The following is a 26,151-nucleotide window of genomic DNA, read 5'->3' on the forward strand; positions in this document are numbered from 1 at the left end:
TCAATGCCACCTTGTCGTCCCCCCCGCCCCCCCCCAGCCACCTCCTCTATTTGCCAGCAGGCAGTGCCTGGGGGCAGAACTTCCCTAATAACTCTGGAACAAAAACAGGCTCCTCCATTATCCACTCCAGTCCTCAGTAACTTGGGCTCTGTGCATGCGGCCCAAGGAAAATCACGACCCACTGAGTCATTCTCTGTCCCTAGACTTTCAGGAGCGACACTTATTTCCTCAGAGAGACACTAAACATGGCTTCCTCACAGTTATAATTAGAGACAAACTCTACTGCATCAAAAGAAACCACCAGAAGGACCAATGTCATCCCAATACCGGTGCCTCGGGGCCTTTGTTCTTCAGTCAACATCAAAGAGATACCTGAGCAAGGAGAACATACTTTTCTCTCCCTCTCCTTACTCATCTGCTGGGGATATGCATCTGTCATGGACCAAACGAAGACAAATATATATTTCAAAATCCTTTCCAGTGAGAGGAATTCACTCCACTTAGTGCAATTAACCGTGAGTCTTCAGGACAGCGCTCCTACTGGAACATGAACTCTCGTGAGACAAGTCCATCTATCTTCAAGGTCTGTATCTAATTATACCAACCTGAGGGGCAGAAGGTAGGCATTCCACAAAAGAACCAAATGGAAAATGTCAGAACAAGGATCTTCTGCCCAAATCCACAAATTACTGGCCACGTAAGATTCTCCTGCTCACAGTACCACATGCCTCACATAGACAGAAACCTTCTGGAACCAGTCAGAACAGCAATTATGAAATATAAACACATAAAAACCCACAACAGATTTATCACACAGTGATACATGGACTCAGACATTCCCAGTGACACTTGGTCACTGCCAATGGCTTTCACCCAAGAAAACCAATTTATAACAACTTCAGGGAATCTCCCAACCCAGGAGCTGTCCCTCCCTGTCACCTCTGTCTCAGGGATAGATCAAGGCAGATTCACCTCACAGTGAGGGTTCTTAGATGGAAGAAGACCTTGGGCCACTACATACATGTTCCCTTTTGCATCCTCTAGGAGGCAGATAAGAACTATGTCACGGCAAGAAAAATCAACAAGGAAAGACCAAGATTCTAGCACCACGGGTATTTTTATGCCAGGCACTCCATTCATTCATTTTCAGTTTCACTATCTGCCACTTGGGTCCCTGATGCTGAGAACACCACAGTGGTTTCTCTCCTGAGTCTGTCAGATTTACTACGTCCATTTTCCAGAAGCTGGAGGATCCCTTTAGCAGCAGCGACCAAGCTGCCATCTGTATGGATAGTAACAGACTATGGCCAATGCAGAGGAGGTACTCTGCTTAGCTGTAGCTGTCAGGAGGCCAGAAGAGAAAAATGCTTCCTTGTTCTGTGGATCATTCCCTCCCTGAAAACAGAGTGAGAAGTGTGGGTTCTGCATGAATCAACCCCTTGACCCACGATAGAATAGGGAGGGGACTAGAGGTCGCCTTCAGAGCCATTGCTGGTGAGCTGCTGCAAGAGGCTGAAGCCAAGGTGCGATGGTGCAGCTCCTGGATCAAGGGCTTCTCTGCCTTTGTTCCTGACTTCGAGAGGGACAGACTACCTGGGACCCTGTGGTATAGGCAGGACAATGGGGCACAAATACATAATGGGCTTCATGGGCTAAGCAGCTAGGGGCTTGACAATGAGGCACCTGTGAAAGGGTGCAGGGCAGGCCCCAGGTGGCCAAGGGTGCCCCCCTCCTGACTCCAGGGGTTTCTATCAACAGTTACTGAGCAGAGTCACAAGACAAGCTTATAGTCCCATCATCTCAGACTCAAAGTCAGCCTGCAATTCCACTTCCGAGTATACACCCAAAAGAATCAAAAGCAGGGACTCGAACAGATATTCGTACATCCACGTTCATGGTAGCATTATTCACAATAGCCAAAAGGTGTAAACAACCCAAATATCCATTGATGGATGCATGGGTAAACAAAATGTGGTAAAGACGTATAACGCAATATTATTCAGCTATAAAAAGGAATGGAATTCTGACATATGCTACAGCATGGATAAACCTTGAAGACATTATGCTAAGTGAAATATGCCAGAATCAAAAGGACAAATGCTGTATGATTCCACTTATATGAGATACTTAGACTAGTCAAATTCATAGAGACAGAAAGTAGAATGGTGGTTGCCAGGGGCTAGAAGAAAAGGGAATGGAGAGTTTCCATTTGGCAAGATGACAAAGTTCTGGAGACGGATAATGATGATGGTTACAGAACAGTGTGAATGTACTTAATGCCACTGAATTGTACTCATCAAAATGGTCAAAATGGTAAATTTTATGTTATGTATATTCTACCACAATAAAAAATAAAAGTAAATAAAAAGTCTGCCTGGTTCTACTCCAGTGGCGTTGCCTGGGGATGGACACATTGGAAAAATTTGATAAACCTTTCCATCCATTACCTCCCTAAAGGAGGAAGAAGTTATATGAATAATTGTAGGGTACCAGATGTTGTGTACCACTTGACATTTACAAAGTGCTTTGCCATATACCAACTAATCCAATTCTTTTTCTCTTTTTTTGTGAGGAAGATCAGCCCTGAGCTAACATCTATTGCCAATCCTCCTCCTTCTTCTCCCCAAAGCCCCAGTAGATAGTTGTATGTCATAGTTGCACATCCTTCTAGCTGCTGTATGTGGGACGCCGTCTCAGCAGGGCCGGACAAGTGGTGCATCGGTGCACGCCCGGGATCTGAACCTAGGCCACCTGTAGCTGAGCGCACGCACTTAACCGTTAAGCCATGCGGCCGGCCCCTCAACTAATGCAATTCTTACAGCAACCCCAAGAAGTATACAGGAAGTTACCATTACCTCCATTTTACAGATGAAAATATTGAGGCTCATGTAGTAAGGTTCAGGAAAGAAAACTTAGGTTTCCTAACCCCTCCCAGGTCCTCTGCAATAACCTCTGCTGGGCTGATGCACACAGCCAGCAGAGAGCTTGTCTCACAAGCATGGAAGGTAATAGCAATGGAGGGTCTGACCCTGCCTTTGGGTGAGCTGCCATCCTCCCCAAGTGTGCAAATCTACCTCACTTCCTCATTTAGCCAAATAACATGCATTAACCTTCTCTAAGCTTTCCAAAGACAGACCTCTCAGGTCTTCCTAGGGGACATAAGATTAGCATAAATTGTTATTGTTCCTGCAATAAATAGAAATCATTTGAAGACACTTCCTCTGTTCCAGGAAAGCTAATTAAACGCATCAGAAGCAGAAACTCATGAATGAAGAGTTTGGGCACTTTCAATGTAATTACACAACGAAATGATGTGTGTGCCTGTGTATGTGTATGTGAGAGAGACAGAGAGAGAGAGAGAGACACAGAGCAAGGAAGGAAGGAAGGTTGGGAGGAGGCTGGTGGCAGGACGGAAGACAGCAAGAATAATGATCTGAGAGCCTGTAAAGCCTTTAGACAACCCAAGGAAATGAATTCCTAGGAACACAAACAGGGACAGAGAGTCACAAAGTTTTAAAAACACAGAGGTCAAAGCAAGTTGCACTCTATCTACTGTAAAATACAAGCATTGCACATTTAAAACTGAACGGCAGAGCCTTCAAGGCAGACTGAATTGCACTTGCATCTTGAAATGGCAGTCTGTGAGGTGGCCTGCTCCTGCCTGGCATCCACGCCCCATTGCTCTCTGCAATCTGACTACTCCCCCCACCACTACTTGACTGGAACCACGGGGTCTCCCAGTTGCTCAATCCAACGGCTTCTTCTTGCTGCACATCCTACTGATCTTTCATGTGACCCATGACGGTCTTGGCTTCCTTCCTAAAATACTCCCCTTCTGAGTTCCACGACATAGTTCTCTCTTCACCTTTACGTCCACTTCCTCTCCATCTCCACCTGTTCCTCTTCCTCGCAGCAAACGTCAGTGATCCCCAAGGTTGCATCCTCAGCCCTCCCTTCATCCTAGTCTACGCCCTCCCCTGGAAAATCTGTTGTTTCCAGTTTCCACCACCACGCATCTTCTCATGGCCCCCTAACCTTTAGCTAAATTTTAATCTCTCTCATGTGCAAATCTCATCTTACTAGGGCTCTCCAGCTAAATCTCCTGACCAGCCTCTCAAGAGCACCAAAACCAAAGTGCAAACCAGTATCTGCATCCCAAAACTTCTCTCTCCTCTATTCTCTTTCATTTCTACTGACAGTAACCCCTCTAGAACCCTGTCTATTTCACTCCTCTCTCTCATTTCCATGACCAAGTATATGCAGGTCTTCCACTAAAAAGACTCTCAGATGCCCGTCTGGTCTTCCATCCCTACACCACTGCTCTGGTTCAAGTTCCAATTATTTCACTCTGAACTACTTTCAGGACCCTCTCTCGGCCACTCTGGCCCCAGCAAGCCTACCTCCCACCTGCTATTTCCTGCCTGCTACTGGAATTACTTTTCTAAGGCAAAGATCTCATTAGTTCCTACCCTACTTAAAACTTTGAGGTTTCATGTCTACACAGGACAAAGTTTAAACTCCTTCGCAAGTTATGCATGGTATTCAAAGTTCTTCCCAACCTGACGCCAACTTTGCAGGCTCATCTACCACTAGAGCCATCCTCCCCAGCACAAATACGCCCCACCATACACCTATCACCTCCACCAACCACATCAGTCAGCCAGAAGTTTCCTAAACACGCCCACGCCCTTTCACACCACTGGTTTTGGTTCCAGTCCTGCCCATCTCCCCGCTTCCTTGAACATCATTTTTGGCAAAATTCCATTTACATTTTATTTATTTATTTTTTGTGTGTGAGGAAGATCAGCCCTGAGCTAACATCCATGCTAATCCTCCTCTTTTTGCTGAGGAAGACCAGCTCTGAGCTAACATCCATTGCCAATCCTCCTCCGTTTTTTTTTCCCCCACAGCCCCCCAGTAGATAGTTGTATGCCATAGTTGCACATCCTTCTAGTTGCTGTATGTGGGACACGGCCTCAGCATGGCCGGAGAAGTGGTGTGTCAGTGCGTGCCCGGGATCCGAACCGGGGCCGCCAGTAGCGGAGCGTGCGCCTAAGCCACCGGGCTGGCCTTCCATTTACATTTTAAAGGGCTCAGCTGGTGTATTTCCTTCCCTTTGAAGGCTTTCTCAATTGCCTCCCACCCAGACAGAATGAGGCCTTCATTCTGTCTCCCTCAAGGCTGGCTTACACCTGTTACCCCACTTACACATTCCATTGTGGTCCTTTATGTGCTGGCCTGTGTGACAGCGGGAGTCCTAAGTTTACATTCTTTTCTGTGTCTCTATACCTAACAATACTTGGACCAACCGGTGCCCAAGACAATTTTGAAGATCACCATTATTTGGGGCTCTCCTCTGATTCTCCATCTAGCTTTGCAAATTTCCTTTGTCCTAGAGATCTGCAAAATGAATGATATATGCTAATGACTTCCACTTAGTGGACAGGAAAATAATACTGTCCCTTTCCTCCTTTATAACGTATTCCTCCAAATTTCTATGCAGCCTATGCAGAAAGAACCTCAAAGGTTTCTGTTGAAGCATCAAAATTCATTGAGTCTTTCCTAATAGATTTTAAACCATTCACTTATGTGCATGAATGCTTAAGTAACAGCCTACAAGTGAATAATCCTGAGATCACTATTTGTCTTCACTGGTAAAAATATACAATTTGTTAATTTATTATATTTATCCCCATAAACATTCATCCTGGTTAAATTAGTAAAATTTGGTAGGAAAGAGGAGAGGGATGTGAGATGAAAGGACTTTAGAAAATACATAATTGAGGGGCCAGCCCCATGGCGTAGTGGTTGCGTGCGCTCCACTGCTGCCGGCCCGGGGTTCGGATCCCGGGTGCGCACCGAGGCACCGCTTGTCAGGCCATGCTGTGGCCGTGTCCCATATAAAGTGGAGGAAGATAGGTACAGATGTTAGCCCAGGGCCAGTTTTCCTCAGCAAAAAGAGGAGGATTGGCATGGATGTTAGCTCAGGGCTGATCTTCCTCATAAAAACAAAAAGAAAATATATAATTATGGGAGAAATAAAAACTCCAGTGTTTTGAAAATTCCATTTTTTTCAAGTTATGACAAGATATTTATTTGATTTTTAAAGAAAACTATTATTCTATTTTTAAAAATACATACCAAGTTTCCATCTAAATTAAATCTCGATGACAAATTACTGAAAAGGTCAAACAAGAAGTTATTCTTGAAATGCTAAATATTTTCAGCTTCTGAAGATAAGCTGTACAAATTACAAAAGTTGAATCCTTCCCCTTTTTCTTCCACATTTCAAAGAAAATCAGATCATCACCTGGAGGCAGCTTACTCTGATTATAAGCCAGGCAGCCAAGAGGAAATAAACAATCTTTTGAGAGCTGAATTTCTAAAACTCGAGGGAAACATCACATTTTCTATACTGACTAAAGAATTCTAAACAACTCCTTTTACTTTCAACTTCATAAATGATGGCTCTGAAAAGGGTTGTTTGTTTTGCTTTACCTGCTCAGTTTCAAGAACGGAATCCTGCCGTTGTAATGGTTGATTATCCATGCCATCAACTATCCATGCTCTAAAACCCACCCTGAGGATTTGTAGCCAGTCCTCTATGAATGAAGGGATCCCAGCTCCCGTGGACCAATGGGAGGACGAAGATAAGAAGTGGGACTGGGCTCTGGGAATTCCTTATATTCCCAAGTTCCCTGAGAGAGCAGCACAAAATCCATGTGCCCTGAGGATGCCTTGGCTAAAAACAGACATTTAAGGGTTTTGTGAACTACAGATAGAGATTTACCTTCCAGCTGTTAAAAATTTCCTAGAGCCATTCAGGCTATAATTAACAAGACAAAAAATAACAAATGTTGGAGAGGGTGTGGAGAAAAGGGAACCTTCATTCACTGCTGGTAGGAACGCAAACTGGTGCAGCCACTACGGAAAACAGCATGGAGAGTCCTCAAAAAATTAACAATAGAAATGCCTTATGATCTAGCTATACCACTTCTGGGTATTTATCCAAAGAACTTGAAATCAACAATCCTAAGAGGCTTATGCACCCCTATGTTCATTGCAGCATTATTCACTATAGCCAAGAAGTGGAAGCAACCAAAGTGTCCATTGACAGATGACTGGATAAAGAAGATGTTGTATATATACACAATGGAATACTACTCAGCCATAACAAAAGACAAAATCATCCCATTTGCAACATCATGGATGGACCCAGAGGGTATTATGTTAAGTAAAATAAGCCAGACAGAGAAAGACAAACACCGTATGACTTCACTCATATGTGGTATACAAACTAACACATGGACAGAGAGAACAGTTTGGTGGTTACCAGGCGGAAGAGAGTTGGAGGGTGGGCACAAGGGGTGAAGGGACACATTTATATGGTGACTGACAAATAATGATGTACAACTGGACTCTCACAATATTATAAACTATTATGACATCAATAAAGAAAAAATCATTTGAAAAAACAAAAAACAAATGTTGGAAAGGATGTGGAGAAACGGGAACCCTCATACACTGCTGGTGGGAATGCAAACTGGTGAAGCCTCTATGGAACACAGTATGTAGAGTTCTCAAAAATTAAAAAAAAATACCATATGATCCAGCTATCCCACTACTAGGTATTTATCCAAAGAACATGAATCAACAATACAAAGAGACCTATGCCCCTCTATGTTCACTGCGGCATTATTAAGTATAGCCAAAACGTGGAAGCAACCCAAGTGCCTATCAACTGACAAATGGATAAAGAAGATGCGGTGTATATATACAATGGAATACTACCTCAGCCATAAAAAAGACAAAATCATCCCATTTGCAACAACATGGATGGACCTTGAGGGTATTATGTTAAGTGAAATAAGCCAGACGGAGAAAGACAAACACCATATGATTTCACTCACGTGTGGAAGATAAACAAACACATGGATAAAGAGAACAAATTAGTAGTTACCAGAGGGGAAGTGGAGGGGGCAAAAGGGGTAACGGGGCACATATGTATGGTAATGGATGAAAACTAGACTATTGGTGGTGAGCACGATGCAGTCTATACAGAAAGTGATAAATAATGTACACCTGAAATTACACAATGTTATAAACCATTATGATCTCAATAAAATAATTTTAAAAAAAATTCCTAGAGCCATTCAGAGTACCTCACCTTCAGATCTGCTGCTATATATTGGGCCCAGAACTCAAAGCTAAGCCACGCCCAGAGATATGCTGGCTAACCCACCTACTCACCACCAGTTATTACCATAAAAAGCAAAAACAAGAATCTATGGATTCTGCTGTCTCGATTTCTAATGGTCTTTAACCAGAAGTTATTAAGAACAATATCAGATAGTATCCAAGACGAGTAATGCATGTGTTGGCTGCTCTAAGTGTACATAATTTTTTTAAAAATTGTTTTCTCATACAAGAGCAATTTAATCACAAAATGGACATTTAGCCTCCGACAATCTACTGTGACTTGCACATTTTAGGTGCTCCACAAATGTCCATCCAATTGAACTGGCAAAACCTTAAAAAGACGCCTCAGATTTTCAACCAGAATACCAGAGCTGTCTTTTTGATTAACAACAGGACACTAAAGCAATCGCTTGGTAAAATTATATCCATCCCAAATTAGACCAAGAAATAATCAGATGGTGCTGAAATGATCTGCCCTACGAGCTGAGAGCCAGCTATTACTGGATCATTGCCTTTCTGTGCTTTTTAGTTATTCTACATACAAATCAGATTGATTGTTATTAACTTTATTAACAGCATCGCCTCAAGCCTATTACCATTACTGTGCCGTGCAATTGGGCCAAAAGACGTTACCCGCAGGCCTCAGAACATAAATTAAAATGTTCTTTTCCACTAAGCATACTATTTTCCCCAGTGTCAGGCCAGGACAATATTAAGGGCTGGTGAAAAAAAAATGGAAAAAACCTAAACAGCGAAAAATGAAGTCAGTGATATTTGGCTTTAGACAACAAAGAAATAGACGGATGCCTTTTAGACTTATTGTTCCAGAGCAGAATCAATTCTTAAAATAGGAAAATCTGTCTGTTAACCCTAGCAACAGTCTTACTGACCCCAGAGAATCCAAATGGATAATAACAGTACTGGAGTCCCATAGTTGCAATGTCTAAGCAACTCTCCAGGCAAAAATTAGGCAATTTTAGAAGTGGCATTAACTCTTTCTGGTAGAATCTTCAGTTTAAAATCTTCACTAATTCACATACCACTGATGACATTTTGTAGTGCTAATTCAGTCCACTGACCTAAAGAAAGCCATGCCCAATTTGAAAAATAAAACTGCTAAGAAAAGTGAAGTTTTACTTTCATATGCTTCAAGAACAAATATGTGTGCATAAAAATTGGTATTCCATTTAGCTATAACATCCTTCATTAAAGAATGTCTTCTAAAACCCTCTCCTTGGCAATTACACAGTAAGCCATATGTTAGCTTATGTTAATGCTTGAGCTAAAGTATTAAAATTCCATTTCTTAAAAAGCTAATCTGTAACTCAGGCTTTTATTAATTTGGACCCGTGCCTCACCAACCAGTTCAAATTAGAGGCCTATCCTTAACTTCAGTAAGTTATGCATCAGAATAGGGAGAAAAACAGCCATTCTTTTCCACTCAAAAAATCCTGACTTCCTCTTCAACTAGTAAATTCCACAACAACTAGCAACCTGACATAAAAGCTTCAAGAACCATGACGAGATGTCCTTAAATATTCATACGATTAGCCTGATTTTTGCGCAGATCAATTCTCATTCTGAGTACAGCCCTGCCTCTAACACCACTGGAGCAGGATTGGGTGGTGACAGTGCTCGTCACAGGAGAAGGCATCAAAACACCAGCATAGTCATTGCGTGTGACATCTTTGGTTTCTCAAGATTTTTCTGTGGTGCTGAATCTTTACTGTTAATTGCTTCACTGATCCAAATGCAGAAGACAAATAAATTCCAAATGAAGGCATATTACCATCCTTTAAAGAACATACTTCATTTAATAACACAACTTTTTCCCCTTCACTTCTCTGACAGGGTCCCATATTTTTTCTCCACTCCTCTCCAGTCACCTGTGAAAGGTTGATATGGAACCCATGTTAGTCAGTCATTTTTTTCTTAGCAGCGAACAGGGAGCATTAATAGAAGCCTGGTGTTTGGAGGTGATGGCAGGATGAAAGATTCAGTTCTTCTGGAATTACAAAGTCTCCTTGTAGCCACAGCTGAAAGGCTAGTAACACTGAAGAGCACATAAAGTGTCCGTGTGGGCCATATATGCATTTGTTGCATGGGCAGATTGGACTTGGATGATAGAGGTAGTGACTTAGATGAAATTGGAGCTCCCAGTATATTCTCCAGCTTTCTTCCTCAACTGTGCACTAGGTGGTACTTCTCGCCGTGGTCTTCATAGATCTTCTGTTTGACAAAGATTCTCCCTACACGGGTGGCTCTTCAGAAGGACCCTCCCATTTCTCACTGCCATCCCTTACAGCAGGGAAACCAGTCTCCTTCTCTCATGACTGCTACAAAGATCCAATGTCCTCTTAATGCTCAATAACAGCCTTAGTAGGGGCTGCTGGACATAGTTGTCAAATGGTGGACAAAACCATAACCCCCAAGCTGGGATGGCTACTTACCATTAATCCCAGTTGGCCATCCCTCACATGGCCATTCCCACTCACTGGAACCCTCTGGAGGGCTCTTATTGTAAACACTCTTCTGAGCTTATTTTATTTTTTTTATTTTTTATTTTTTTTGGTGAGGAAGATCAGCCCTGAGCTAACACCTGTGCCAATCTTCCTCCATTTTGTATGTGGGACGCTGCTGCAGCACGGCTTGATAAGCAGTGCATAGGCCCACGCCAGGGATCCAAACCGTGAACCCTAGGCCACGGAAGCAGAGCACGCAAACTTAACCACTACGTCACCGGGCTGGCTCCATTCTAGGCTTATTTTAATTCTTGTTCAGGGCAGATGTATCAACAGGTAACTTGTAGGAAAATTCTCTTAAGCTCCATGCCAACCAAATTCACACATCGATGTACTTTTTAATTAGTTTTTCAAGTTCCCTCATAAAAAAAATAGAGTCCTTATTGGTATAATAATTACTTCACTAAAGGGACATTTGACTTTACCTACATTAATAAAATGGGAGGCCTATCAAGAATCTGGTAAAAAAAAAATCAACAAAAGTTTGAAATAGCAAAATATTGAAAATATCCTGAATATCCACCCATAAGGGACTGGTCAAGTAAATTACAATCTAAAAATACAGTGGAGTACTATGCAGCCATTTAAAATAATTAAGTAGATTTACGTGTGCTAATATGGAATTATCCCCAAGATGTATTGTTTTTTGTTTTTTGTTTTTTTTATTTTATTTTTCCCCCCAAAGCCCCAGTAGATAGTTGTATGTCATAGCTGCACATCCTTCTAGTTGCTGTATGTGGGACTCAGCCTCAGGATGGACGGAGAAGTGGTGCCTCGGTGCGCGCCCGGGACCCGAACCCGGGCCACCAGCATCGGAGCGCGCGCACTTAACCACCAAGCCACGGGGCCGGCCCCAACCAAGATGTATTGTTACATGAAAAAAATTAAGGTACAAAGCAATGTGTCTATTGCATTCCCACCTGCATAAAACACACCCGCACACATACATACACACACATGCACACACACAATCCTTGGAAAGACAGACAAGAAGCAAATAACATTGCTGGCTCCAAGCAGAAGCCTGAGAATGACGCTAGTTGGGAGAGTTAATTTTTTTACCCATTTTACTATGTATATGTACTGTTTTTCCACTAAAAGTTATTTAATGAAGTAGAGAAAATTTTGGAAAAAGAGAGAGAGAATAATCAATAATCATCTATACAAAATGATTATCAGGGTAATTAAAGCCTTTCACTAGATGTTCTAGTTGGATTAACCAACTAGCTATACCCTATTGACGAAATGCCAATAACAATCCCACCATACAGCCAGTTCACCTTTGTGCTGTCTGGATAACCTGTCTGAATAGGGCTGGTATGAATTGGTGATTCAGCGCTCTCAACTTGGTTCACAATTAGCCTGGACACCTTCACCAATGAAGAGATTCATGGCTTTTTGAAGAAAAACTTTTCTTCACAGAGATCATTCATAAACAGTAGTAGGGAACTCATTCACGGAGAAGTGGGAACTTAAAGTGGAAGGATGAGTAGGTTTCAACAGACAAAAACGTCAGGGAAGATGGAGAGAAGTCAAGAAAGGCAAGTTGACAAAAGCAGAACATGATCGAGAGCCAGGACCCTGTCTGCATAGGGCAGATGATACACACGAGAGGAGTAGGGGAGAAGAGCGATGGTTTATCACGCAGAGCACAATGCTAAGAACATAGCGTATGTGTGCATGTGCATGTGTGTATAAACTACAAAACACACCATTTATATTCACAACACCGTAGAATCTTGTGGGGGACAGGATAACGGCCCCGTAAAGATGTCCACGTCCTAATCCTCGGAACCCGTGAAGGTTAGTTTACGTGGCAAGAGGGACTTTGCAGCTGTGATTAGGTTAACAGTCTCAGAATGCAGAAGAGTATCCTGGATTATCCAGCGGGGCCCAACGTCATCACATGGGTCCTGATAAGAGGGAGCCAGGAGGGTCAGAATCAGAGAAAGAGATGGCACACCATAAGCAGCGTTCAGAGTGATGTGGTTGCAGAAGGGGGCCGTGAGCTAAGCAATACAGGCGGCCTCCAGAAGCTTGACAAAGCAAAGAACAGGTTCTCCCCAAGACCCTCCAAAAGGAACACAGCCCTGCCAACATCTTGATTTTAGCCCTGTAAGACCCACTTCCAGACTTCTGACCGGAACTATGAGATAATAAATTTGTGTTGTCTTAATCCATCAAATTAGTGGTAATTTGTTACAGCAGCGATAGGAAACTCATACAACTACAAATATATGTTATTAGTATTTATCCCTATTTTACAGATGAGGAAACTGACTTGATCAAGGTTCAGTGTTTTGTCCAAATCTCAAAGCCAGTGCCTGGAGGTGCCGGGGGTTCAAACCCAGGTGTGAGGAGTTGATGGAAGGCTGCCACTGGAAAGGTAGCTGGCTGTCACACTGCAGACATTGTAAATATCAGATGGCACGGTATCACTTAGCGCAGCAGGCAGCAACAAGGCATGGGGTTTTGAACAAAGGAAGGAAGTGAACAGAGCTGATGAATAGTCTCAATCCAATCCAATGTGTCGTAGGTAATTCTTTGTGTTCTTTTCCATCATTTTGAACAGAAACGGATAAATGTCCTCCCTGAGAAAGTGATATGGTTTGTCATGCAGGAAATTCATTTATGACAAACGTTTTTCCTACTTATGCTATTGAGTGATATAAAAGATACTTTTTATATTTTCACCTTGAAAATTCCCTTCTCTTCCTTTTGACTTTAGTAATTACTCCGTAACTGGCTGAATCTCCCTACGCTAACCAGATGAAATGCCCTACACATCTTTTCATCACTGAGCTGCATTCTAGACAGTTCCATATACAAGGTTGTAAACAGAACTTGGTCAAGATGCAAGTTACTCTGTGCCTCCTTGTATGTATAGAGTTGCAACACGGAGAACAATTCCCTTCCCTAGGAAGACAGGTTATTCTGCAAAGAAGAAAGCTTCCCTAATCTAGATAATCACCACCACGACCAACATCATCACCATCATCACCATCACCATCATCACCAGCATCACCACCACCATCACCATCATCAGCATCACCATCAATACTGCTTATTAAAGCCTTATTAGAAGCTTCTTTTAAAAACTATTTGCCATGGGCCGGCCCCGTGGCTTAGCGGTTAAGTGCGTGCGCTGCGATGCAGGCTGCCCGGGTTCGGATCCCGGGCGCACACAGACGCACTGCTTCTCCGGCCATGCTGAGGCTGCGTCCCACATACAACAACTAGAAGAATGTGCAACTATGACTTACAACTATCGCTTGGGGCTTTAGGGGAAAAATAAATAAATTAAAAAAAAAAAAAAAAAAAATTTAAAAAAAAAAAAAAAAAAAAAAAAACTATTTGCCAACCTTTTTCTAATTCCACCAATAATCCTGCACGATAACATTATGCCCACTTTACAGCTGAGAAAACTGAAGTTCAAAGAGGTTAAAAATTTTGCTAATAAGGTAATAAACTAACATTCTAACCCTGCTTTGATGCCAAAGTCATGCTTTTTCATTTTTAAACCATGCCTCCTCTCCAGGTGTAGTTAATTTCATAATCCAGGGAGAGTAAGAAGAGTGGGTGAGGTGCAGAGGTTTTTTTCACTGTATTTCCCCCCCAAAAAATCATCCAAATTCTCACCCACATTGTGTCAACAGCAATCTGGGCCAAGACGGGTAAATTCAGTGAAACTTTATCAACCAGAGAGCCCGCAAATGGAACCCCGATAACTTCAGCTTCCTTCTAGGTCTCTGGCACTGTTTGTCCATATCAATCCCAACAGCTGAAGGCAGAAGGTTCCTTCCCTCCTACTTCCAGGAACCCACACTCTTCATTAAAGGAGAATGGAAGAGGGCCGGCCCTGTGGCTTGGTGGTTAAGTGGGCGCGCTGCAATGCTGGTGGCCCGGGTTCGGATCCCAGGTGCGCATCGAGGCACCACTTCTCCGTCCATCCTGAGGCCGAGTCCCACATACAGCAACTAGAAGGATGTGCAGCTATGACATACAACTATCTACTGGGGCTTTGGGGGGAAAAAATAAAATAAATAAAATCTTAAAAAAAATAAAGGAGAATGGAAGAATTTTTAATTTGGACTTTCCCTTAGTGTTCCTAAGCCACTCCTCAGTGTTTTAAAAATAGGCCCCCTCCTTATTGCCTTTATATCTTAAAATTCTACATAGTGATTTTCATTCTTTTCAAAAATATAAAAACTCTGTAGACTTAAGATTGACCGTTATGTTGTCCCACCTGCTAATCTCTTCTTTTCCTAAACCGCCCACACATCTCATTATTCATGCCCTGATTCACAGAACTGACTTAGCCTTCAAGTGCAATTGACAAGTTCTCCCATTTCCTACAGCATAACCATGTTAACATGGTCTCAGCTGAAAGAAAAGAAAAGTGCCTACGTCCATAGGTATTAGTGCCTTGGTGTACTAATTGCCACTCATGTGGCACCACATCCCGCCACGCACACACAACTACTAATCAATTTGATGTAAGGTGCTGATTACGACATGATTTCTGGCCGAAAATGAGAATAAGTCTGCCTAGTGGCTACCCACAAAAACAACAGCTCATCCCCTGAGATAGTGCTGCATGGAAATGAGGTCCAGGAGCAGCGGGATACTGTTCACTGGGCTTTTCTCAGTTTCTTGGCCATGGAAGTGCAGACCCATCACAGAGACGATGGACAGGAATGTAGGGGCTACTCCGCCTCTACCGGCCCTGGCCGGTCTCAAATGACAGGAAGGGCAACCTGAATGCTCTGCTCCCTGCAGAGGCACCGGCCACTCTGCTTGGCTGTCCCATTAGGGCAGAGAAACGCGCTGCTGGCAGAGCAGCACACCTGTTTCTCTCCCCATGCAGAGCAGAATGCAGCCATTAGGAACTCCATGCTTCTCCTTCCTTGACACTCACTATCCACGGTCAGGCTGCTCTGCGATTTATGGAAGGAAAACAGGGTCAACCCCCAAAACAATGAGATTCCCTGGGGCAGGGTGATTTGAGGGGTTCCAAACAGCTCGCCTGCCCCAAAACATCTCTCATAATTGGCCCATTAAGGTGCTAGAGCCACTTCTTTGGGTTAAGTGCCATACCTACGGGCATCCCCTCTGAAACCCAAGCGTATATTTCTGGGAGCATGTCACACGAGCCCCTGCTCAGCAGTAAGTCCCGAACGACACTGGAGACGACCCAGAGAGTTTAACCATAGTTAGCTCTGGCCCTGTGAAGATGAACTTCACTTTCGAAGAAACCTGAACTGCGAGCTGTTGCTGACCGCCTTCCATGGCACATTCACTCTGCGCTCCCTCCTGGAGGTGGTGAGGGACAGTGGCAAATGTCCTCTAGCCCTGCTGCTGCCTCAGTGAGCACGTCACAGATCCGTGAGCTGGCAAAGGGGAAAGAACTCAGGTGCTTAGTCAGCAAACGTGTAGCTGCCCGGCCCTGCGGCTCCAGAGATGAATGGAACAAGCTTCCTGCCCTAGGAAGCTCCCATGCCAGACAGAAGGGAGGCAGACTATAAACAAATATATATGTCAGATGTTTAAGAGCTAGAAACAAAGATAGGGCAGGGGAAAAAAATGGCATGCACTTTGATATACAGATGGGGTAGCCAGAGCAGGCCTCTCGGCTGAGAATTGAATGGAAGCAGGAAGAGAGCCATGAGCATATCTATAAGACTTTTCCAGGCGGAGGGAACCACAAAGGAAAGGCCCTGGATTGGCGAGGGCCTTTATTAAGGAAGAGCCAGCGGCCAGGGTGCCTGAGCTGTGCAAAGGAGGGAGGAGACAGAGGGTCCAGGAAAACCAGACAGGGCTTTAGGGCCCCTGGCCATGGCAAGGGTTTGGCGGGTTTTTGTTTTTGTTTTCGTTTTCTGAGGGATGTGCCAATCCACTGGTTGTAGGACACATTTTTCTTCTGTGTAAGAGCTTAAAAAGCCCAAAGAATCAAGCAGAGCACTGGCTTGCAAAATGCCATCATTCTAGCTAAATTAACAAATCATTCTCATGCCCCCTGAAAAGTAGAATTGATAGTGATTTAGTCCAAGGTCCTCATAAAGCTGGGAGAAGGCCCTTCATTTCTTGCCTGAATGACCCCATGGAGCTGCTTAGACTTACTCTCTTTTGGCCTCAGTTTTGCCACCTGCAAGATGGACATGATGCTCCACCATCTGCCTCAGGTAAGAGCTACAAAGGTGAACTTCAGGCCCCACCGCGAGGACAGGCTGGAACCCTAGCGCTGAGACAGCTCCATTTCCTACGCTCTGTTTGCACACGTGTCTTCTGCACAGCGCTGGCCGCATGGAGAATAATAATGTTATTCTACATCTAATCGCTAATCTGCCAGACGCCTAGCCACTGGTCTGCGCCTCCCTCAGGCCCTTCCTGGAACTGGCACTCCATCCTCATAACGGCACAAGCCATTTCATATACCAACAAAAGAAGGTTATGGAAGTTTATCTAAACCACGCACACACACAACGTAACACTGAAATGATTTAACGTTTTTTTTCCATCGGCCACATACTTGAATGCTTCTGAAAAGTATGCTTAAAAATAGAAACTGGACCCACATATTGTTTTCACCATTAAATCAGATCTACCCTACAAGCAGCAGCAAAATGAACTCCCTTTCTCTAGTCACTACTGCCTTTTTTTTTTTTCTCTTCCAGGAACAAATCACGATGTCTCGACTCTCATAAATGACAGGATTGTAGAACTAAAGAGATCATCTGTCAGTCTCCAGGATGCTTCAGTCCTGGCGTCTTTCCCAAGGGTAAATATCAGGGACAATTATAATGGCCTTGTTTCTTTACTTGGATTTTAAGTAAAAATCCCAACCCAGGTCTCCCCTCCAAGTGTGTGCAGCCATTGGCTGGCAGTACCTTCTCTCTTCGTGAGCTTCACAGGATTTGAACAGAAAAGATCAAAGTGTACACTTTAAAAAGGAAAAGATGAGAACACACGTCATGTCACCGCTCTTCAGCAGCGTATTTGATACAGCATCCAAGCAAATGATATTTAGTAAATGAGCTCCGACGCCTTAGCCATGCTGTAATGACATATCAAGAAATCCGGATTCTTTAAAGATGTCGCTTAAATTTCCGAGTAAAAAATACCATAGAATGTTGGAAATATTTTAGGAGAAAAGAATTAGAAGGTATGCATAAGTTGACCTTCTTAAGCAAGATACAAAACTCAAAAATCATATTGGAAAAGAAGAAATATTCAAGTCTTAAAATGAAAAATTGAGGCATAGTAAAAACACTGTAAGAAAAAAAATTTTTAAATGACAGGCTTGGTAGGGGCAGGGGAAGGATTGCAACCCATAAGACAAAGAGTTAATATCCCCATGACACCCAGGGCTTCCCACTAAAGCTGCCACACGCACCACTCCAGGGGGCACTGCTCTCAGAAACCATGCCCAACGGAGATGCTACGGTCCTGCAAATTGATGTGGGCAAGGATACAAACATGCAGTTCACCGAGTGGCCAATGAACACATGAACTGATGCTCAATCTTACCAGCAGTCCAGAAAATGCTAAAAAAAAAAACCTCAACAGGACAGCTTTCTTCTCAGCAGGTTGCGAAAAGGTCAATTTATGCGGGAAAATTGCTGCCTATAAATTGCCACAACATTTTTGGAAACTAATCTGGTTATACTTGTTAAATTTCATTTTAGGGGGCCAGCCCCATGGCCTGGTGGTTAAGTTCGGCATGCTCCACTTCAGTGGCCCGGGTTCACAGGTTCAGATCCCAGGCATGGACCTACACCACTAGTCAGCCATGCTGTGGTGGCAACCCACATACAAAATAAAGGAAGACTGGCATAGATGTTAGCTCAGGGCGAATCTTCCCCAGAAAAAAAAGAAAAAAAAATTTCATTTTAGGATATCTATCCTATAGAAATAAATGCATTATATAAGGATGTATGTATAAAGACGCTTACTGCAACACTATAAGAAATGGAAAATAATGAAAACAACAAGAATTCCAGTAGTACTGAAATCGCACATCCATACCATGGACTATTATATGGCTATTGAAAAGAATGTTAGAGCTACATATATTTACCTAGAAGGATAGAGAGATACAAATATCCCAGATGAGAAAAGTAAGCAATGATATAGTCATTCCATGGAATATTCTGTAGCAGTTAAATTGAATGACAAGATCCACATGTATGAACGAAGATAAATCTCAAAAACATAATAATGGGTAAGAAAAAGCAGATTACTAAAAGATACCCCCAGTACTAATTCCATGTATGTCACTCTACAAAATAAACACACACACACACCAATAGTACTAAGCCCTACATTGTTAGGACATGTAGTATATACATATGTATAAAAATATAAAGACACACAATAAGAATGCACACCAGCTTCAGGTACAGGTTGACTCTGCGGAGGGAAAGGGAATGGGATGTGTACTATATCCTACATGCATAACATGTTTTTTTGGAGAAATCTGAAGCAAATATGGCAAAATGTTAATTAACATTTGCTCAATCTGGTTGGTGAGTACACGGGAGTCTGTTCATTTATTTTTCTGAACCTTTTAGTAAATTGGAAATATTTCGTGATTTTTTAAAGAAAACTTAACCAAAGGCATAACAGACAATGATGCCTCCAGGAAACTGCAGAGTCGGGAGCATATAAGGAAGGAGACTCTGGGTCCCAGTTCCCTTACAACAGTTCCGGTTTATGTATACCATCCCAGCATGATAATTAACAGGCCCAACTTTCTCAACAGTATCGGGGTCACGTTGCTCAACCTCTATGAGCCCATTTTCTCCCCAGTACAAAGGTGATAGTGACACCACATACCTCACGGGGTTGTGAGGATTAAATGAAAAGAGGGAAATTATACACTCACTCCTTAGTGGAATCAGTAAATATTAATTATTTTGATGAGGCGACAGGCCCTAAAACAAAAACATTCACAAAACATGACAAGAATTCAGAAGAAAGAGAACAAAATTGGCCTGGCCAAAACTGAGCCCTGAACCTTTGCAAAAGCAGGAGCATTTGAGTAACCTTTTAGGAGTGGGAATTTTCTAGAATAAACTTCGACCCAGAGAACGGGGGGCCTTGTCCAGGTTCAGAACACAACCAACAGTGTTAGAACATGATTCAAGAGGCCCGGCAGTCCTCAGAATGACCTCTGGATGTTGGCCAGAAAGTTTTAACTTTAACTATTTAAGTCCTGGTCTCATTATTTCCTTAAACTGATTTCACAGAGGACTTCTTGGCCATTCTCATGAGGAGGAAACACCACTTACTGGGGCACAGTTAACCACTAACAATGACTGAAGAAAAGAATAAAGTCCCTGCTTTCATGTGTTTAGAGAAAAAAAGACAAGACCCAGGAAGCACTGAACAAATAAAAACAAGTCATCATAGAATTAAGAGCTAAATTTGTGGTACAGACAAGAAGGGGAACGGAGAAAACAGCAAGGGCTGGTGTCACCAGACAGACTTGGCAGGGACAAGGCCAACCCGGGTGACTCGGAACAGGAAGAGTCCTCATGGGAAAATGAGCAGGAGCTCACATCAGGCTGCGGCCAAGACTGTTACTCATTTCGTGCGTCTCAGTGTGTCTTCCCGTCTTTCCCAGGAGCAGAATCCTGATGTCAGTGGGGCAGCAACGTGCCCCGTGGCTAGCTGTTCACCAAACCCGTTTCCTTTGCGTCCCGGACACAGAGCTGGCCTCTAGTTCCCTGGCTTACAGGTACATGTGGGTATGTGACCAAGCTCTAGCCGATGGAGCATAAGCAGATGGTGTGGGCCCCTTCTAGGTGTTCCAGAAACACCTCCCACACATGACTCTCCATTACTGTTCGCCACCTGCCTACTCAATGCAGAGGACTCTGCAGTCCTAGAGGAGGGCAGTTCCAACATATGCAAGGAGCCCAGGTCTCTCAGTCCTCACGTGGAAGACCTACTGCCAACCACAGACATCTGTATTAGACTCTGATGAGAGAAAAATAGAGGCCATTGTGTTAAGCCACTAAAATTTGGAGATTTCTTTGTTACAACAGCTAACATTACTCTGATACACCAAGTTGCAAAATTACAATTCCCAACTTCGCTTTCAGCTAGAGAGGGCCAGTGAGATTTAAGCCAAATCCAACGTGTGAGGTTTCAGAAGAGCTCTTCAAAAGGGGTGGATCCGGCTGTGAGGCATGTTCTTTTAACCTTGCCCTTCCTTTTCTTCTAGAATAAGGACATGATGGCTGGATCTCCAGGAATCAGCTTGTGACCCTGACCTTGAGGACAGAAGTTCTTGCTCACGGTGACAGAACAGAAAAATAAAAAGAACCTAGGTTCCTTGTGTCTTCACAGTGCCACCACACTAGCCCTGGATTCCCTTTTTTTTTTTTTGGCTGAGAAAGAGTGGCCCTGAGCTAACATCTGTGCCCATCTTCCTCTGCTTTGTATGTGAGATGCCGCCACAGCATGGCTTGATGAGTAGTGCGTAGGTCTGTGCCTGGGATCTGAACCCGCGAACCCAGGCCACCGAAGCAGAGCGTGCAAACTTAACTACTACGCCACTGGGCTGGCCCTGGATTCCCTATTTTTTAATTATTTTACATGAGATAATAAATCCACAATCTGTTCACGCCGTGTTAGTTATAGGAACTCTGTTACCATCTGCCAAATGCACTTCTCTACTAATAAAATAGCCATTAAACTACCCAATTAGAGTGGACTGTCTGTGTCATAGTGAAGAGTAGTGAGAGGAAGGGTAGATCATGAGGATAATACAGAGTCATTAAAATAATGGCATTGAAGACTGAAGAAGTATGGAAAACTTTATCTAAAAAGTTCAGCACAATAAAGTACAGTATGATTGAATAGTAAAAACAACTGAAAGTTTATGGCATGAAAATCAGGCTTTAAAAGGATAAACTGATCACTAGTCACTCTCTGAAGGAATATTGCATCACATCACAGAAGAATGACGACGAGATGGTACCCAGAGTGATACATGAGATGCTTCCTTCCATTCAAATAATCTCACAACCAGGCAAACAATGCAAGAGGGAGATGGTTCAGAGCAGAGAAACACCAACCACCGCCAATAAACAGTGATGCATTCAGATATGTCAGTCTTGCAAATAAAATGAAAAGAATTAAACATGACTCTTTTGGCCAAGTGATCAATATATATCTGTTGAATGAATGAATTCAGACAACATATGTTTTTTCAAAGCCTAAACAACAAAGAAGAAAAAGGGCAGGTGCGCTATCAAATTAAGAAAAAGAAACCCAATTATGAATGGAAAAAAATTAAGACTTTTCTATTCTAGGAATGATTTAATTGCTCAATAACCTACCCAGGGAAAGTGTTGTCAAGTGGTAATGACCGGCTAGCCTGGCCAAAGCTCTCCACTGTGTGGTGTTTGGAATATTTTTTATTGGGAAGAGCTGGATTAGGGACCTGTTAGAAGTGAACCATGAGAGAGCTCCCTGATTCTTAGATTATAAATCTCTGTAATTAGAGACAGCAACTCTCCTTTGCCTTTATCATCAATTCCCTGGCCTCCATAACTATACCCAAACTCATCATTTAGCAGTTATTTGCCACATCAACCACTCCATGAGGAAAGCCAGTAAAAGTCATTTTTCAGCTTGTGACCGACCCAGATAGAACATTCTGAAAATGTTATTGCTAGGAAACAAAGAGAGAGAGAAGTAATGTCAGGTGACAGCAATTTTAAGTCTCGTTTCTCAGTTATAATTACTTTGCATCCTATAATTTATCACTTCAACATGGAAGACGAGTCTTGAAAGAGTGCCCCACCATGCGATTCTGTGCAAAATGTGTTCAGTTTTGTTTTGTTTTCTCAATTCTGACGATTCCCTGTCGTCCCCACTGCTCCACGGCAGTTCACAATGGTAGACGTTGTAGTCATTATGATTATCATTAGTAACTTGGTTCCAAATAATTGGACTTTGCCCGCAGACAATATGTTTAAGCAAATGTGATGCATACAGATGAGGAAGGGCCGGAACAAGAAGAACCTTCTGATGTTGGTAATTTCCATGCATCCCTGGCAACCGTTAACTCTTTTCAGCACAAGGCTGAAAGGGGAACGAATGCACCCTGAGCGGGTCACTGGGGAGCCTCACTTTTTGCCTGACTGGGTCCCTAATCCACACTCCATACTATGAAAAAAAACCAAGTATCAGCAATTCATCATCAAATTGTGATGGTCTCGCCACTAATGTCCAAAGCAAGAATACTGATGTTAATCTAAACTTCATGTAGCTTGTACCTCCTGTTTTATTTGCCACAGGGGAAGCCTCACATTTAGGGTCCTTTAAAAACCTGTGCTCTAATTATCCTGGACAATCTCAGGCTTCTGATCACCACGTTCTCCAGACTAATGACAGAAGAGGAGGGAGAAAGCTTGGAACTGCAATGCAGAAAGGTGGAAGGGGTCCACAAAGTAATACACAAAAATGGTTCTTGGCAGACAGCACATGAGAACCACTGCCTCCCCCAAGAACCCCTATAAAATCTCCGGGTCTTGTAAATATCACACCAGGACTCTCACGCTTCTCCATTTATTAAGTTGTGCAAGCCTAACCTATAAGCATGCCAATTAGTGAGTTGTATTTACCCACCAGAACATCTACCATGCTGAATGGGGCCTCCAATCAATTTTAGATCACAGGCTGTTAGACCTGGATGAGCCATAGAGATCATAAAGTTCAATCTCCCCATTTCTCAGGAAAGGAAACTAAAGCCAAGAAAGGTAGGGTGACTGGCCCAAGGTCTAGGCATTTACAACACTGGGGTGATAATTCAGTCCAGCACGTCCCCCAAATAAGATATTCATGTTCACCAGGAAGTTTCGCCTGCCTAAGACTTCCCATTCACTGCTTGAACGGAGCAGCTTAGCCACGTTCCTTGTGCTGATGCCAACAGCTTCCCAGTTCATTACGGAGAAGTGCTTAGGAGCACACGGCCTCTGGAGCCAGCCAGACCTTGATCCAAATCCCTACGCCAGCACCAATCAGCTGGGCAAGTTTGTGCAGTAACTTAACCACGCTGAGCCTCAGTTTCCCCAAACATAGAATAGGGATACAATTCTCTTCCTTAGAATAGCAATAAGCATTATGTGCTTGTGTATATTAAGGCCTATTATCCAGCTTGATACATCATGACCAGTTGGCTAGATATCTTTTTCATGAGTATGTAAGAGAAAATTCACATTTAAGTTGTTTCCATTTCCAAAGCCTTAATTCCATGAAGCACATGACAATGGATCTTCCTTCATCTCAGTGTAATATAGGGAAAAAGATATCTCATCTATTCTCATCCATATTTAATCATATTCATCCTGAAAGGCTCATGAGTACCTAGCCCTGGAGAAGAATCTTTAAAATATACACTGGCTTAAGAATTTTCTTCATGATTTTTCATAGCACTCATATTTTCAAACCATATTGGCTTAAAGGACAGCCTTTCTTGCTCAGCAACAATGAGCAAAATTTGTAAGTGACCTCTGTCCACTGCATAAAAGAATACCCAGCTCTGTGTGGCTCACCTCTAATGGCCTTAGAAAAAAGACCAACAGATTTATTAACAAACATTCACGAACACTGGCCATCTACAGCATTTTATACCATCTATGTCAAACAAACTATGGCAAATATAAATTATGCAATCTGGAAATAAAGGCTCATAGGTAGGGTGACCCTTTGCCCCAGTTTACCCAGGACAGTCCAAGTATAATTACTACTAGGGCCTCCCTTCAACTCAGAAAATTCCCCCAATTGGGACAACATATTACATGGTAATTACACATGATTAGGATATGGCATATGTAAGGTAAGAAGTAAGAAGTACTCAGGTAAGAAGATAATAAATACTCAGTAAGAAGGTAAGAAGTACTCAGTAAGCAAGTGTGAATGATCTAGACCCAAATGTGTCACCTTGGTTGGACAAGTTACCTATCATCTCTGAGCATTTGTCTCCTTATACAAAAAAAATGGGGATTATAATATCTATTTTGCAAGGTCATTTTAAATATCTGAGATGTGTCCCGCAGGGTGCCTGGGCCATTTGTGTCCTACAAATGCAGCTTTGGTGAGGATAATGAAGATGAAGATTTCATCACTTCAGCTCTCTAGAACTGTGTCCTTATCGATAACAACTAACATTCATATATCATTTTACCTTTTACAGGATGCTTTCTGATACATCATGACATGTGATTTATAAAATCAGGAGGTGAAATTAGACCTTGTGAGTCTCTTCTAGCTATAACCTCCTATGATTCTATTATTCCAAGATTCACTGCCTAGAAATGTACTATACCTCCCAGAGTGGACAGCAGCAGTCATTGAAAAGACCTCTTGTCTATACTAAAGAATCCTATTGCCACCTCTCTGGCAAGTCACTTAACTTTTCTCAGATTTCCTACATGCAGAATGAATATACTTGTTACCTTAGTATGATAACTGTGATGTGCTAACAAAGGCATGTCATTCTGAAGGTAATTTGTACATTTATCTCCATACCAATTTTCTAGCTAGCATGTGCTAGTATATGATAGTTAAGTGTTAGATATTATTATCATTGTCATTATATAATTGTAGTTATGTGTATGGACCTTTGAACCAGACAACCTAGGTCACTCCTCCACCTACTAGCTATGTGACCTTGGGCGAGTTACTTAATTTCTCCAATGAGCTATCATCATCTGTAAAATGGGAAATAATACTGTCTACCTAAGAGGGTTGTTGCAAGGATTACATGGGTTAATATATGTTTAGTGCTTAGAACAGTGCCTGGTACTTAAAGCACTCAATGACTGCTATTTTACTGTCACTGTTAATAGCAGTATTATTATCTCCAAGATATATTTTTAAGTAAAAAAAAAAGCAAGTGCCAAATAGTATGCCACCATTCATTTTTAAAAAGGAGGATGTACACTTGCTGAACTGACCACGATGGAGTAAGCCCAGAAAAGTCTCTCTCTCCCATTCATTACAAGTAAAATCTCTGCACAGAATACAAAAACCAACTTCTTAAGGACTCTGAAAAGCAAACAGAGAGATTGGTGCAGAAAAAATGTTTTAAGAAAGAAGGCTGAAACTTACAAAATATGGTGAAAGACATAAATTTACAGATTCGAGAAGCTCATCAAATGCCAAACGAAATAAATTCAAAGAAAAGAATACACAGATAATAATCAAATTGATGAAAACCAAAGATAATGAAAAATTTTGAAAGCAAAGAAAATCAACACATCAGATATAGAGGAAACAACGATTAAAATGAATACAGATTTCTTATCAGAAATGACGGAAGCTGAAAGCAGGAAAGCTATATCCAGTAAAATACCATTTAGTAATAAAGGTCAAATAAAGACATTCTCAGTGAAGTTAAAAAAGAGAGAGAGAG

At 42.5% G+C, this 26,151-nt stretch overlaps 1 protein-coding gene across 3 annotated transcripts in view; it reads right to left on the reverse strand.

Annotated features, from left to right (window-relative positions):
• Positions 1-26,151, reverse strand: part of CAMK1D (calcium/calmodulin dependent protein kinase ID) — a 408,286-nt gene that overhangs the window by 251,805 nt on the left and 130,330 nt on the right. The gene's annotated exons all lie outside the window — the stretch shown is intronic.

This window comes from Ceratotherium simum, chromosome 32 (genome assembly GCF_057802395.1).
Source record: "Ceratotherium simum simum isolate JZ-2026a chromosome 32, ASM5780239v1, whole genome shotgun sequence".
In the NCBI taxonomy this organism is placed as follows: domain Eukaryota; kingdom Metazoa; phylum Chordata; class Mammalia; order Perissodactyla; family Rhinocerotidae; genus Ceratotherium; species Ceratotherium simum.